The sequence below is a fragment of the Babylonia areolata genome, chromosome 14 (assembly GCF_041734735.1).
Source record: "Babylonia areolata isolate BAREFJ2019XMU chromosome 14, ASM4173473v1, whole genome shotgun sequence".
Classification (NCBI taxonomy): domain Eukaryota; kingdom Metazoa; phylum Mollusca; class Gastropoda; order Neogastropoda; family Buccinidae; genus Babylonia; species Babylonia areolata.
Genome location: NC_134889.1, coordinates 27,629,036 through 27,645,163, shown reverse-complemented (window position 1 = coordinate 27,645,163; position 16,128 = coordinate 27,629,036). Strand labels below are relative to the sequence as shown.

The window sequence follows — 16,128 nt, the reverse complement described above, 5'->3', positions numbered from 1 at the left end:
TAATGGCACATGTACATAAATGCTGACTTATCTAATTAGATTATTCAACGCAAAAGCAGCAGACTATTTCGCCGAGAAAATACACTACACATTTTAACGAACTTAAAAAAAACCCAACAACAATCATTTATATTTTTATTTATCTTTTTTAAGTGCATATTACATGTGAGTCTTGAAGGCCTTGCCTCTCTTGTTTTGGTGTGATTTTGTAGATGTTTCTGTGTCACATATGTGATTTATTAGCAGCCCTGAAAGAGAATAAATCCGCTGGTAGATTTTCAGTGCGTCACACTTGCCTTGCTTGCTGGATAAAAGGCGTTCCGATCTGCGGGTTACTGTCCAATTTTGTTGGAGATTGTTGCGTCAGTTTCAGTTTCAGTAGCTCAAGGAGGCGTCACTGCGTTCGGACAAAACCATATACGCTACACCACATCTGCCAAGCAGATGCCTGACCAGCAGCGTAACCCAACGCGCTTAGTCAGGCCTTGAGAAAAACAACAACAAAAAACAACAACAAAAAACAAAAAACAAACAAACAAAAAAAACGGGCGAATAAATAATAGATAAGCTTGCATAAATAAATAAATAAATAAAAATTATAATATAGAAAAAGGTAGTAGTAATAATATTAGTAATACTAATAAAATGATAATAATAAAACATAAATAAATAAATAAATAAGACAACAATGGTGATAAATAAGCGAATAGATGTAAAATATGAAGACACACATTCACACATACACCCACACATGCATAACAGAAATGCACCAAACATGCAGTTTCACATATATGAAAGCACAGTCAGATACATATAAACGTACATGAGCTCCAACACACACACACACACACGCATTACCGTGCACCTCCTTTACCCCCCTCCTCCACACACTCATTTCTAGTCTAAGTATCGCAGCTTCCACGGCACACACACACACACACACACAAACACACACTCACAGAGATGAACACTTACTTGTACAAGCACATATGAAAGCACAGTCAAATACATATAAACGTACATGAGCTCCAACACACACACACACACACACACATTACCTTGCACCTCCTCTACCCCCTCCTCCACACACTCATTTCTAGATCTACGTATCGCAGCTTCCACGGCACACACACACAAACACACACTCACAGAGATGAACACTTACTTGTACAAGCACACACACATACGCCCATATCTCCCACCCCCAACCCCGCACATACAAAGATATATATATATATATATATATATACACGTTCCAATATCCTGTTGCTCCCACAGTGTAGGCATGCATACACTCACATACCTCATCCTCTACCCCACCTCCCTCCGCACTCCCACCTCCCCTCACACACACACACACACACACGTACACATATCTCTCCTGACACTTGTGTACACTTTCACTCTCGCGCATTCACAAACGCACTCAAAAGCACAGACCCACACATACACGCAAACACACACAGCCACCACTGACTGGCCGCAAGAGGGATGGGAAAAGATCTCTGATGCCAAGAACGTGGCGTCTAGTGTGTTGCTCGGTCTATTGTAATTGGAAAGGCCCACAGAGACTCTGTTCCGTTTTGAAGAAATTTGCGCAATGTTGGTTTGGAAATGATGCCGATATTTGTTTGATTTGCAAAGCATCGTGCTCTACCTTTCATGTTAGACTTGCGGCCGCTCCCTCTCTCTGCTTCTATTTCTTTGAGGCGATCGATGGTGTGATGGCCTTGTACCTGTTCTTTTTGGTATTCTTTGACTTTTCTGAGGATTTCCGATTTTCCTTGATGTAGGCTGCTCGTTGGTGTTGCGTTACCAGCAAGTCTGTCAGCTCGCTCATTTCCCTTAACACCTGCATGTCCCGGGCAGTATGACCATGTGAGTTTTTTAATCTGAAAGTTGCGCATTGCGTTATGCCACTCTGGGCTTCCCATTCCGTTTTCAATTTTCTGTATGAGGTTCATTGAGTCGGTTAGAATCATGGCATGTTGGTTTCCGGGCGTATGGATGGACGATAGCCACTGGAGGGCATGTGTCACAGCTTCAACTTCCATCGTTAGGCTGGAGGTTGTGACTTTGTAGGCAGCATTCTCTTCCCAAATTGTTTTTCCTTTTTGTTTCGCAGTGAATCCCCAACCAGACTGGTCTTTGGTGACTGAGCCATCTGTGTATATGATGATGTCCTCTTCTTTACTGTTTTCTTCTATAAGCAGCTTCACTTCCGCATCAGTTTTGCCCTCTGGCCATTCCCGACAATGTCTTCCTAGAGTGGGTGAAATGACTGTGTTGAATAGATGGTTGAGGTTTTCGGGGTTTTTCTCCCATTCTTTTGTTTCTTTCAGGTCTTGTAGTCGGCATACTAGCTGGATTGTGTCTTCTGCTTGCCCCATCCATGATCTTCCTCGTCCTAGACGGCTGCCTTTTGGTTCTTTGACTGCGTCATGCAGTGGGTTTTGAGGGTTTTCTAATGCTTTGAAGTAGGTCTTGACCTGTTCTAACTTGTTTCTGGTCTGCACTGAAGGAAGGTCAAGCAGGTATCGCATGGTTTCTGTGGGCGTGTCTTTTGTTGTTCCAAGGATCAGCCTCATAGCTTCATTTTGGACTCTTTCTAATTTTAGGAGGTTGCTTTGAGACGGTGTTGTTAGCCCAAGTCCGTAGTCGATCACACTGAGGACGAGTGATTGGTATAGCAGGAAGAGGTGGCGTTGTTCAATGCCTTTGGTTGCCATTGCTTTTAAGACTGAAAGGCCCTTTTTGCATTTGAGAACAGTATTTTCCGTATGTTTTCTGAAGGTCAGCATCCTGTCGAAGTGTATTCCTAGGTAGCGTAGGCATTCAGTTTTCTCAATTTGAATCCCATCGAATGACACAGAAGGTGGTGATTTGCTCGCGGTTTTGTTGTTGAGGGTGCACAGCAACGTTTGGGCTTTCGCTGGATTGATGGAAGATCCTGTGTCTTTGCACCATTGAGCAATATTGTGTAGTTGTTTCTGGACGGCTTCAGTTCTTTCCTGAGCATTTTTCGAAGTTTTGAAGACCAGGCCGTCATCCGCAAGGGTAAGCACCCGTGTTGCGTCAATGTCCAGCAACAAACCAGAATCATCAATATGTAGTTCGGCACATTCTCGAAAGTTTTCTTTCTTTCTTTATATATATATATATATATATATAATAAAATGGATACACTGGTATGTATGACCATCAGAACAGCAGAGGTAACTGCTTTCCCGACTATCCGGGCTAGAATTTGATTGTAGTGGAGAGCCAGTGTCCCGTGCCCAAGTTACATCCCCACTCTCTCGGTTTTTAGGACGGTTGGCGTTGGGATGGTTCCCAAAGGCCAGCTAGCCCCCACTGCTGCAGCACTAAGCGTCAGTGCAATTTTGCCTCCTACTTCGAGAGTCTTAGTCCTTCACAACAGACTATAAGCTGTAAATGATTTCCCATCGCTATGGGGAAACCATTGATAATATGACAGCTCTCATTTTGTTGTTGGCCCAACTGTAAACTTATATCAATCTGTGATGTAAGCTGAGCGTTGGCCTAACACAGGTAAGTCAGTATACACCCAATACTGTCACTGCATTCCGTTCAGTGTATCGTGTGACAGTTGTTGGTCACGTTTCTCCACAAATGCACTGCTGGTTGATGTTTCTTTCCAGAGAACTAGGGCATGTAATCACCTCCCTTTTGTTTCCCTTGTTTTTCTCTCGCCGAGTTCTTTTCCTGTTTCAGTTTGGGCTTTTTACGACCGTCTGGAACGGGTCAGTAAATACAAAGTTAATGCTAATTAATCTCATACATAGTAATCACAGCAACAAAGCGATAAGCATAGTAAGAGAACAGATGAAAACTAGTACCATACTATAATTAAAACAACGATGTACATGGTTAAAACCAGCTGTTATTCAACAGTATCTAAAATCAATGCACAATTATATAATTCACATAACCTCGCAGAAGGGATAAGGTAAAGAGAGCCAGTCAAATTGGCCTGCATAATCAGTTTCCGAGGCACAGTCGAAGCGTTGAGCCGTGTCAGCGGCGCGCTATTGGCAGGCGTTGTTGATGGCTTGTCGGCCGGGGACAGTCTTGGTTCTGTTATAGACACTAATGTCTCATTTCGGAGAGTGCTGCGTTGTTAGAGAGGGTGACTCAGCCCTGTGACGACTTTCACAACTCTTTCGTAGTCCGTCGAACAGAAACTCAATCAATTCTCGCGAACTCGCACGTAATTGGCTGGATTATCTACTTTGCTTACTGCTTCCGGGTCACAGGTGAGATCTGTGTTTGCCTCCGTCCACGTTTCACTTCCGTACATTCCAGTTTGATGTGATTTGTTTCGTTTTGTTTTGAAGCACGCTATAGTTTCCTAGATCTCGTGCCAACCCATTTTGCGTCGGATGCAACAAAACGTTGATCGGCGGATTCACAACGTCTTCAAACGTATGCTGTCATGGATTTCGACAGCGATCTGAAGTGCAGTGGATCAGTAGGGATTTCCTTGTGAATCTGGAAAACTTAATCGTAAGTTCGGCCGATAGACTAAGGGGGGGTAAAAAGGGGAAAAATAAGTAATTTTGATACTTCTTCTTTCCCTTGACTACCGCATTCATCATTGTGAAGATTCTGTAGACCATAGATATACTCTCTCTCTCTCTCTCTCTCTCTCTCTCTCTCTCTCTCTCTCTCTCTCTTTGTTATTGTTGTTGTTGTTACTTGAAATTAGGGAAAATGTGATTTTGTTTCGAATTTTATATTAATTTACTACAGTTTGACAATGTTTTAATACTCATTTAAAAACTTTATTGATTGAAGTTTTTGAATCAGTCATTATCAGTGGGATTTCAGGCGTTTTGTCAAAGACAGCAGTTGAAGAATACCAACAGAAATGAGGATAATCTGGCTAGGTCAGTTGATGCCATTAATGAATTACAGGGGAAAGTGATTAAAACAAACCGATTTCCGGGGTTCTTTTTTCTTTCTTTTTTTTTACTCAGTACACAAAACACATATATATAAATTATATGTGTATATGTATATATATGTGATAATATATATATTTGATAATATATATGATATATGACTGATATTGATATGATACTTGTATGTGTATATATATATATATATATATATATTGTATCTGTGCATATGATTATATACAGATATTATTATTATTATTATATAATATATATATTGATGTATTGTATTGTATTGTATTATTCTTTTTGTCACAACATATTTCTCCATGTGAAATTTGGGCTGCAGTCCTCAGGGAGAGCACATTGCTACAGTGAGAGCGCCACCCTTTTTTTTTCGTTTTTTTTCCATGTGCCTGCAGTTTCTTATTTTTCCTATTGAAGTGGATTTTTCTTAAAACATTTGCCAGGGACAACCCTTTTGTTGCCCTGGGTTCTTTTATGTGTGCTAAGATAATATATATATTGATATATATCTGTCTGTCTGTCTGTCTGTGTCTCTCTCTCTCTCTCTCTCTCTCTCTATATATATATATATATATATTTGTGTGTGAGAGTGTTTGAAATACTTATGTTATTCTGTGTATATCATTGACACATATATTATCAATGTGCAAGTGCTCTCTGGTGAATTTTATCCAGAAATGTCAAGATCAACTGGTGTAATTTTGCAGATTCTTTAACATATTTTTGTTGAATAGCTTTAATTCCTTTGGAGTGGACCTTGTTGCTTTGAACTGTTATGACTGAGTCCTAATGTTTTTTGGTGCTTTTTTTCCACAGCAGCTTGTGTTAGTGAGAAAGAAAAAAAGTTGTCCAGTTGTGAAGTATTCAACCTTTTGAGCAATGTGCTATGTTTATTTGTATTTCATTGTTGGTATTGTAAATTAGTACACAATCAGGCCTATATACACTCTAGATTGTGCCTATTATTAGTTTATATTATTCTCATACTGTACCTATTATTAGTTTATATTATTCTCATACTGTACCAGTTATTTATATTATTCTCATACTGTACCTATTATTAGTTTATATTTTCCTCATACTGTACCTATTATTAGTTTACATTATTCTCCTGCTTCCCCCAACCCCTCTATTGTTATTAACTAATTGAGGGTTCTTTTTTTTTCACGTGTTTCTTCTTCTTCTTCTTCTTAATCCTCTTCTACTTTTTACTATATGTGTGAAATATATAGACTATTAGAAACCCTTGCCTTCTTCTTCTACTTCTTCTTCTTAATCCTCTTCTTCTACTTTTGACTGTATTTGTGCAATATATAGACTATGAGAAACCCTTGCCTTGTTCTTCTTCTTAATCCTCTTTTTCTTCTACCTTTTACTGTATTTGTGCAATATATAGACTATTAGAAACCCTTGCCTTCTTCTTCTTCTCCTTCTTCTTAATCCTCTTCCTCTTCTACCCTTTACTGTACTTGGGGTATATATAGACTATTAGAAACCCTTGCAATAAAAGTTAAATGCATGTTTGTGAGAGAGCAAAGAGCGAAGGTGGGGGGGGGGGGGGGGGTGGGGGGGTGAGGAGGAGTGAGGGAGGGCCTGGGGGTGTTGTAATGGCTGCTTTAAAGATGTTCATATTACAGATGCAGAACTGAACTCACACACACACACACACACACACACAAATCATAAGAATTATTTGAAATTGTGCCTTTAATTTCTCCAGGTGAACTGGCCAGTCCTAGATGATAGAACACACAGAACTACATCTCAAAGAACTGGAGATCACAGCTGTCTAGATTTCTGCTTTAGTAAGTACAGAGCTGTAATATTTGAGTGTGTGTTTGTTTTGTTTTGATGTTTGCTTTTTTCTTCCTTTTCTTGAAATAATGGTAGAAGGCATGTTAATTATTGTAAACACTTCCATTTGAACTCTTGGTTACATGCAGTTATATGATTAATTTTGTCTTCTGATGTGAAGATTGTTTCTGTAAAATGTACTTGAATTCCCTCATAAGTAACAGTCTATGAGACAGCACTTTTTCCTGTGGTGAAATAGAGAATGCAAACTGTGGTTTTTCACAGAGTATCAGTTATATGTCATACAAACACTTGACAAGCAAGACTGATTTCCAAGTGTAGAATTTAGTTGATGCTACTATAATGGTAGGTTGCAGTGTTTTCCTGCTCCAGGGGTTGGCATTGTTGTTATCCTTGACCTTTCAGACAAGGGTGAAGGTTACAAGGGTCATTATCTCCCTTGTGTCATCTGCTATACATATTGGCTTATTATTACATTTACATTTTTGTGTTTGATGAGGGATTTTGTGTTGCAAATCACTTACATTTTGGCCTTTTTCACTGTGTTGTGTTGAGTCTGGTGATGTATTGCATATGAATTTGTAATGTGTGATGTGCAGTACAAATCTACCGACTGCTATGTTTTGAGTGTAACCCCCCTCCCCCACCCCAAAAACAACAACAACAAATAAACTAAAACAAAAGCAAAACATTTTGAGCGTAGCCTGCCCCATCAAGTTTAAGAATGCTACACTGTAGTGTTGTGCTTGCATTAAAAATGCCATGCTGAAGTATTAAGCTCTAGCACTGATTTAGAACGATAAGACAAGTACATTTTGAAAAACTGATACAGTACAAATCTACCAGCTGCTACGTTTTGAGCGTAGTTTGAGATCAGCTACTTTGTGAGTACAGTCACAGGCTATCTATAGAAGTCATTAAGAAAAGAGTGTACATCTGTACATACTGCATACTGTGTCAAACACTTTTCATGTACGCTTTTCTAATATATATTTCTTTTTCTTTTTTTGTTTGTTGTTATAAGTGTTACTGAACTGCGTGTTATACTTAGAATCAGCAGGTTTTCAAACAATGCACATCCTACTTTGGACATGGATTGTGAGCAGTGTATTGAATGTGAGGCTTACTGAAAAATAGTTAAAAGCATAACAACCCTTTTGAATCACAAATGCCCATTTTGAAGTTCTTTTTATGGCAGAGGTCTGTTTAAAAGGATAACCAACCTCATGAAGCACAAATGCCCATTTTGAAGTTCTTTTTATGACAGAAGTCTGTTTAAAAGGATAACCAACCTCATGAAGCACAAAGGCCCATTTTGACTTTCATGTGGCAGAGATCTTTTGACTTTCTTGTGGCAGAGATCTTTCAACATTCAAATATTTTCAGTCACACGAATGTTCATGCTTGAGAATAGCTCTCGTTACTGCTGTTGAGCAGTACAGTACAGCATTCTTCCCTGTGCAGATGGAATGGCAAGGGGGCGTGGGGGGTGTCTTTCAGACTAAAACACTGCCCTCACCAGCTATAAATCCTGAACAATAAATTTCCCCTTTTCTGTTGCTCTCTCTGTTTCTGTCTTCTTTTTTTTTTTTTTTTTTTTTTTCTTTTCTGTCATCTGTTCACTTTCTGTGTTTTTTGTTGTTCTTTTTTGCACCTAGAATGTGTGAGGTGCTCAATGGCTTTTGTGTGTGTGTGTGTGTGTGTGTGTGTGTGTGTGTGTGTGTGTGTGTGTTGTTGTTGTTGCTTTGTTTTCTATGCCTTTTGTTATGTAATACTTTGTAGGTTATGTGTAATTTTCTTAATGTTTAGGTGAGTACTTTTAATCCTCTGTTCACAAATAAACAGAATGTTCAACATCTTGAGTATGTCCTAGGTTTTTGTACATGGGTATGTCTACAGTTGTGCCTACTTTTGTTTTCAACAATTTCAACCAAGGTGTGTTTTGTGTGTGTGTGTGTGTGTGTGTGTGTGTGTGTGTGTGTGTGTGTTTTCTTTGTTTTTCCAAATCTGAGAGGATCAGTTGGTTTTTTTTGTGTTTTAGTTGTTGTTTTTTGCCCTCAAAGGGCTCTGAGTGTTAGGCTGGGCTATAAGCAACAGTGATATGGCTATGAATAATATGCAAGGTCTATGGGAGTAGTGGTAACTTTGTTACATGTGAGCCTTCAGATCTTTGCCTCTTGTTTTTCGTCGTATTAATCAATTTTTGTGACCAAAAATGTAGGTGCTATATTGATGATTTGTTGCTTTATTAGTGTAACTCAGTTAGGATGTTTGTTCAGAGTACTTAAGTTAACTTAAAGCATTGAAGAGATGGATTCTGCAGGTCGGTCTGTCTTCCGTCTACTTGTGTTGTCTGTCTGCCTGTTTCCCCACTACCCCTTCCCTGTGTCTATCAGTGTCGTGGCTCTCTGTCTGTCTATGTGCATGTGAGTGCTTTGACTGCACAAACACATGATCTCACTGTCTTTCTCTGGCTTACTCTCTGTCTCTCTCTGTCTGTCTGTTTGTCTTTCTCTCTCTCTCTCTCTCTTCTTTCTGTCGGTCTCTCTGGGACTCAATATTTCATGAATTAAACTATTCGGGGGAAATGTAAGGATCTGTACTGTCACGGCTCATTGGCGATCGTTGTATGTGTTCATGTGCAACTCTTTTACACCCCTTCTCCCCCATTCTCTCTCCTTTCTCTCTCCCCTCACTCCCTCTCCACCTCTCTCCTTCACCTCTCTCTCTCCTTCGTGCGAATGCACGTGCATATCTGGGGATATGCTGTGGCATGTCCCTTCTCCTGAACATTTTTTTTTTTTTTTAACTCTGAGCGAGTTCAGAAATCTATCTGGTTTGGAGAGAAAATTCCCCTGGGTAGTAGTATAGGGAGTGGCAGTCATCTGCCTAGACCTCTCGGCCTTTTTATGTCCCCATCAAATCTTCATCTTTTCTACTTCCATCTTATTTTATTTATTTATTTTCATCTTTTGTTTGTTGTTGTTGGGCGGTGTACGCAAGTACACTTCTGCAAGAAACTTTGTTTTATTCATCTTAGTCAAAAAAATTTTCTTTTTATGTAGCCATGTACCGAGTGGTTCTAACAGGGTACGGACGGTACAAAAGAACTAACTAAATGAGGATTGAATGAAAGGATAGATGAGAATTCCCGCGCACAGGCCAGGAACATATAGAGGCCAGTCACAAATGGGTTTTTCTATTGTTTTATTTACAATAGTTATAAGAACATAAAAAGAGAAAACTAAGAAGAGAAGACTGAGAAGAAGAACTAAGAGAAGACAGTGCCTGGAATGACACAAATAAATGTCATTAGCACAACATGTCGGCACAAGTGAATAGTAAAGCACATGTGTACATATTACATGGAAAGACTACCACTTGGAAATGCATATTTGTGAAGACCAAACACTGACATCAAATGACATTTCTAATACATTTAAATAGCGCAGTTAAAGTGATTGAAGCGATGCTGACTTGGTGAAAGTACACCGACAGTATAGATTAGGTAAAGCTTATACCATGTCAGAGTGACTCAAATGAATCAGTTTATCATGTAGCACTATACTGGAGTAAGCCGTATAGGAGAGAGCATGGTAACTAAATTACAATTAACAGACTGATACATATCAGGTGGTTTTAACCAATAACTGATATTAATCAAACACTATCTTGTAATCATGACATAATACTACACACACCTTAGAGTACTGAGCACACTGTAGCAGTACAACTGATATTAGCATGTAAAATAATACATGAATAATAAACAAGATAATAGAATCAGTGGCTTTGATATTATACTGGCAAACTGATAGACCAGATAGTAAGTGAAGAACCATCATGGCTTAACCATTAAGTGGTGAATGAACTTTATGCACTCACTAGAACATTCTGGAACAAACTATCTGTGTCCAGAGACGTCATTGACTGTGACGTTAAGAAGAATCAAATGGAACACTGCTCCAAGCATATGACGACATGGCAATTATTTAGATCAATCATAGCCGAGCTGTGACTAACATATCAAAGCAATAACTGGACATATTCATATGAACACAAGTACTGTGTCGAACAATACAATTTACAAATCAACACATTCTACACACTAGTACTTACAGCGATACGTAGCGAGGTGTCAGCGGTTGTGAGAACAAACACACTCATACTGCCCGCGACACAGCAAGAGAGAGAGCAGGCTCTGGTCAGATGACTGACCAGGTATGAAATGACCATTCATCACTCACTGTGCCAATTTATACAGGTTAAGCGAACTACAAAGACAATCACGTGTGCTGCAAACCAGATCGTCACTAATCAGCCAAATCAGACAACAAACTGTGTTTGTAACAAGGTGTTCATTGACAGATTTCTTAATGATTCCCAAACTGATTTTCGTCGGATAAGTTGCAAAAGAAAGAGCTGAACACCTACTTTATCATGAGTATAAAATGAAGTGTTGATTATTTAAGATGAATTTATAATCTTAATTTAAGTCACCTGAACAGGGTCAGTTTTAACGAGCTCGTCGCGGAAAATTACAAACTGCGTTAAATCAGTTTAACGTAGGCAAACATAATTGGAATAGATTTAAAGATGAAACTGCGACGATTCTGCCAGTATATAATACTTGTAGTTTACTGATCTGACAAAAGAGTTATTAATTAATTACGGTAGAACAGAAACACAAGTTTCCGCTCAGCCAATGACGTACCGCGATGCGACACTGGGCGAGACTTGAGTAGGCTGTCTGGCGAAAACAAAATGATGTAATCGGAGTGACGTCACACAATACTGGGCGCGGGTAAGGAGGGAAAACTGTTATCTGCCAATACAGCTTGTGCGTGAGGCAAACTAATACAGCTTGTGCGTGAGGCAAGTATTGGTCACATTAAGATGGTGTTGGTGTCAAGGAGATTTTTGAAGTGCATTCCATGTTTGTGCAACTGGGTTAGCCAGTGAATTTTTTCTAATGTTGGTGTGGTAGTGTTCTGAACAAATTTTCTTTACTGAGTTCCTTGTACTACGCTTATCATTGTCCGACATTCTAAAGATATGTCTTGCATTTACATCATTTATGTTATTTAATATTTTATAGGTTTCAAATCCAATCAAATCGCCTCTTACTCTTCTACCTTTTAGTGAATGTAGATTTAAATATGTTGTAAGTCTTTGTTGGTAACACATATTCTTGCATTCTTTTAATAATTTCGTTGCTCTTCTTTGGACCCTTTCTAATGCTATAGATCGTCTCTTAAGGTATGGGTGCCACACAATATTACCATATTCCACATGCGATCTAACTAATGCTTTATATAAATTGAGAAATGTATCTTTGTCTAAGTAATTGAAGGCTCTCTTAATTACACCAGTCATTTGATTGGCTTTATTTATAAAATTATCAACATGTGTATCAAAGGAAAGTTTATTGTCAAACATTATTCCTTGGTCTTTCTCACTATGGCATTTCTCAATATTCTGTGTCGTGTTTTCTATTTTCATATGGTAATTTTTATTTGGATTTTTTCCCTATGTGCATTACTTTACACTTTGAAACATTAAAATAAAGGTTCCATTTGTCAGACCATTCTTGTAAGATAAGATAAGAATAACTTTATTATCTCCAACTGGAGAAATTGGGTCAGGTGCATTATCACAACATAGACAAGTAAACAACATGGGGACCATAACTGTAAAAGTCAACAACAGCTTTTACGAATATTACGAAGATACAAATGTAAAAAATATCACTTACACCGTTTCATACATACATCCACCTACTGCAGGTAATAACTAGTATTCTTTATGTAAAAACAGAAAGAATTAAGAAACATTATTTGAATATAATTATAAACATAGCCTACTATGCTGCACATTGATTATAATAGACAGATAAGATAAGAATAAAGATAAATTGCGGAAAAACGCAACCAGATAATCAGCAACCCCCCCCCCTCCCCGCACACACACACCCCACCCCACGCACGCTGATTACTTGATTAAACAAGAGTAATAAACATATGTTCTCAAATAAAAGTATTTCACATATTCGCTTTTAAAAACATTGCAATTAATTATTAAACAGAAATATATTTAGAATATGGACGTTAGCATTAGACATATTCCATTGTACATTCATCCTGCATATTGCACATTATACCTCCTACATATTGCACATTCATTATAACCAACTGTCACGTTTTTAAACTCGGTAAACACCCACCCACCCACCCACCGACACCACAACTCGATCAAGGTACAGCTTATCATGCACGGACTTTCACACGTCTCACATGAGAGTGCGCGCGCGCGCGCGCACACACACACACACACACACACACACACACACACACACACACACACACACACACACAGAGTTCTCAAGAATTTAAAAGATGGATTGAACGTGGAATAAAAGTCTTCAGAGCTCTGGATTTCAACTTAAAAGTTCTGTAGCGTCGTCCTGATGGCAACAGCTCATAATACTTTGCTAAAGTATGGGTGTCGTTAGTTGCTATGTGCCTGCTTTTTTTAACCACGCGACTTTCATACAGCTCTTGTATACTATCTTGTTTCACTCCCACAATTTTACTGCATACACTCATGACATCGTTCAAAACACGTTTACTCCTCACTCCCAAACTTCCATACCAGCACATAAATGAAACTGTGAGCACGGACTCGATACAACATCGATAATAACTTTGAAGAATATTTGAATTTATACCAACATTTCTAAGCTTCTGTAAACAAAAATTCTAGATTGACATTTCTTATGAATGGAATCAACATTTCTGTCAAAAGTCAGCTTATTGTCTAAGATGGTCCCTAAATATCTATATTCATTGACCCTCTCCACTGTTTGACCATCAATAACAAGGTTAGCTACAGGCAAGGGGTCTTTCCGAAAATCTATTAACATTTGTTTTGTTTTCAATACGTTGAGATCCAGATAGTTTTTCTCACACCAGGAACAGAACTTTTTAATTTCACTGAAATAAATAGCATCAGAGTTGGACAGATCTTCAATTGCTGAATCATCAGAATATTTTATGACAGTAGTTTCCTCCGTGCCTCTGCTGTCATTTGTGTACAGTGTAAAAAGAACAGGGGACAACACTGTACCTTGGGGTGCACCAGTAGAAGTAGATTTTAGAGAAGAGTGGGCAGAATGAAAGCGGACGGACTGAGTTCTATTGAGAAGAAACCTTACTATCCAAAGAGTAAGCTTCGGATCAACATCCATGCCTAGCAGTTTTAGGGCAAGGAGATGAGGTTGTATTATGTTAAAAGCAGAAGAGAAGTCAACAAAAAGGATACGAACAAAAGATCCCGTGTTATTCAAATGAAGGAAAGCATTATGAAGGAGAGTTAGGATAGCATCGTCAGTACTTCTTTGTGCTTTATAAGCAAAGTGAAGAGAGTCAAGCTGCTGTTCAGTGAAAGAAAGAAGATGTCAGAGAATAATTTTTTTCAAAGCATTTCATCACTACTGAAGTCAGGGCAACAGGACGGTAATCATTTAGTGTGGCTGGGTTCTTTTTCTTGGGGATAGGACAGATAGTAGATTTTTTTCCAGATGCTGGGGACAGAGCAGTCCTTCAGAGACCAGTTGAAAATTTTACAGAACACGTCACACAACTGGGAAGCACATGTTTTCAGTAATGTTCCACAGATATTGTCGGGGCCAATTGCCTTCGTGACATTCAGTTTTAAAAATAAAGATTCAACAACTTTTGCATCAATCTCAAAGTCTTCACGTGGGTTCCTGTCTTTGATCTTTTCATGCAACTGTGAGATAACACTATCCAGTTCCCTTCCCAGATCATTCCTTTCAAAGCGACAGTAGAAATCATTCAGTTTATTTGAAAAATCAGCCTGTTCATCCTTTTTTTTTATTTCACAAGCTACTGTTTTCCTTTTCGTTTCTCCAGTGATAATTTTTAACCCATCCCATGCATCTGCCATTTTTCCTGTCTGAAACTGTTGCTCTACTTTTGATTTGAATTCCCTCTGTCCCCTTCGTAATTCACCTCTAAGCTTCTTTTGTATCAGTTTCCTATCCTTCTTGTTCCCTGACTGAAACGCTACCCTTTTCTCGTTTAAAATTGTTTTGAGAGACTTTGAGATCCATGGTTTGTTGTTGGGGAAAAGTTTAATTATTTTTGTCGGAATTATCATGTCTTCACAGAAACTGATATAAGATGTAACAACATCAGCTGCTTCATGAACATTCTCACATGGGTCAGTCAACACACTCCAATCAGTACAATCAAAACATCCTCTTCAGTTCATCCACACTCTCTGACGTCCAAACTTTCACACTCTTTTTCACAATCGGCTCTGTCCGTATCTTTGGTCTGTAGGCTGGGATTAAATGAACAACATCATGATCAGATACACCCACTGGTGCAAGGGGAACAGATTTGTAGGCATTACGAATGTTCCCATAACACAGCATGTAGTGTATATAGATCAGTTTGGAATGTGTGATTGTTGCGTGCATCACCATAAATTTTAGTGTCATCTGCAAAAATTTTACAATACTTTGTATACAATCAGGAAGGTCGTTTATATATATTGTGAAAAGTACTTGTCCAGGAATACTGCCCTGTGGAATACCACTGATTACGTTTGCACAAGTTGACTTTTCTTCTCCTATCTTAACTAATTGTGTTCTACCTGTTAAGAAGCTTCTTGTCCAGTTCAGTAAGTTACCAGTAATACCACACAAGGCTAATTTTAATAACAGTCTTTCATGTGAGACAGAATCGAATGCTTTTTTGAAGTCTAAATAAATTTTGTCAATAGATGCACGGATTCGGTTGTGTGTGTGTGTGTGTGTGTGTGTGTGTGTGTGTGTGTGTGTGTGTTGGTGTTAAAACTTCAACAGTGTCATTTTCTCTGAAAATACTTTGTTGTCTAACACAAAATTTGGCACAAAGATAGGAAAAATTCTCTTCTTTCCACTCATACTGTTTTGGGGTTGTTGTTTTTTTAATGACAAAAAATAAACCCACAGCAGTAAGTCACAGATGAGGCTTGAACTCACGTCTTACCATTCATCTGTACTGAATACTGACCGCTTTGCCACGGTTGCTGCTGTGCATGTACACTTTACTTACTGCTGCTCTGTAGCTGCCTAGGTTGTTTGTGTCTCCCATTGTGATCACGTGGGACTGCTGTGCACTTGGACAATTCTGGAGCAGACATTTTCTTTGTGCACTTTTGGATAGTTCTGAACAGAAATTTTCACACACACACACACACACACACACACACACACACACACAAAAGTAGCGTTAAACAATACAACGAGGAAATTCACTGTGGCTGCATTTGCATTTCCACTAGACTGATGTTTAGA

General features: G+C 38.7%; 1 protein-coding gene across 4 annotated transcripts in view; it reads left to right on the top strand.

The window, feature by feature from the left end:
- Positions 1 to 16,128, top strand: part of LOC143289967 (uncharacterized) — a 36,039-nt gene that overhangs the window by 4,642 nt on the left and 15,269 nt on the right. For 2 of the 4 annotated variants that reach the window (XM_076599245.1, XM_076599246.1), the window contains exons 1-2: positions 4,230 to 4,527; positions 6,667 to 6,751. The gene's annotated coding sequence lies outside the window, so the exon portion shown is untranslated. Of the gene's footprint in view, positions 1 to 4,229; positions 4,528 to 6,666; positions 6,752 to 16,128 lie in introns of those variants that run through there. The other 2 variants (XM_076599247.1, XM_076599248.1) reach the window with 1 other exon arrangement.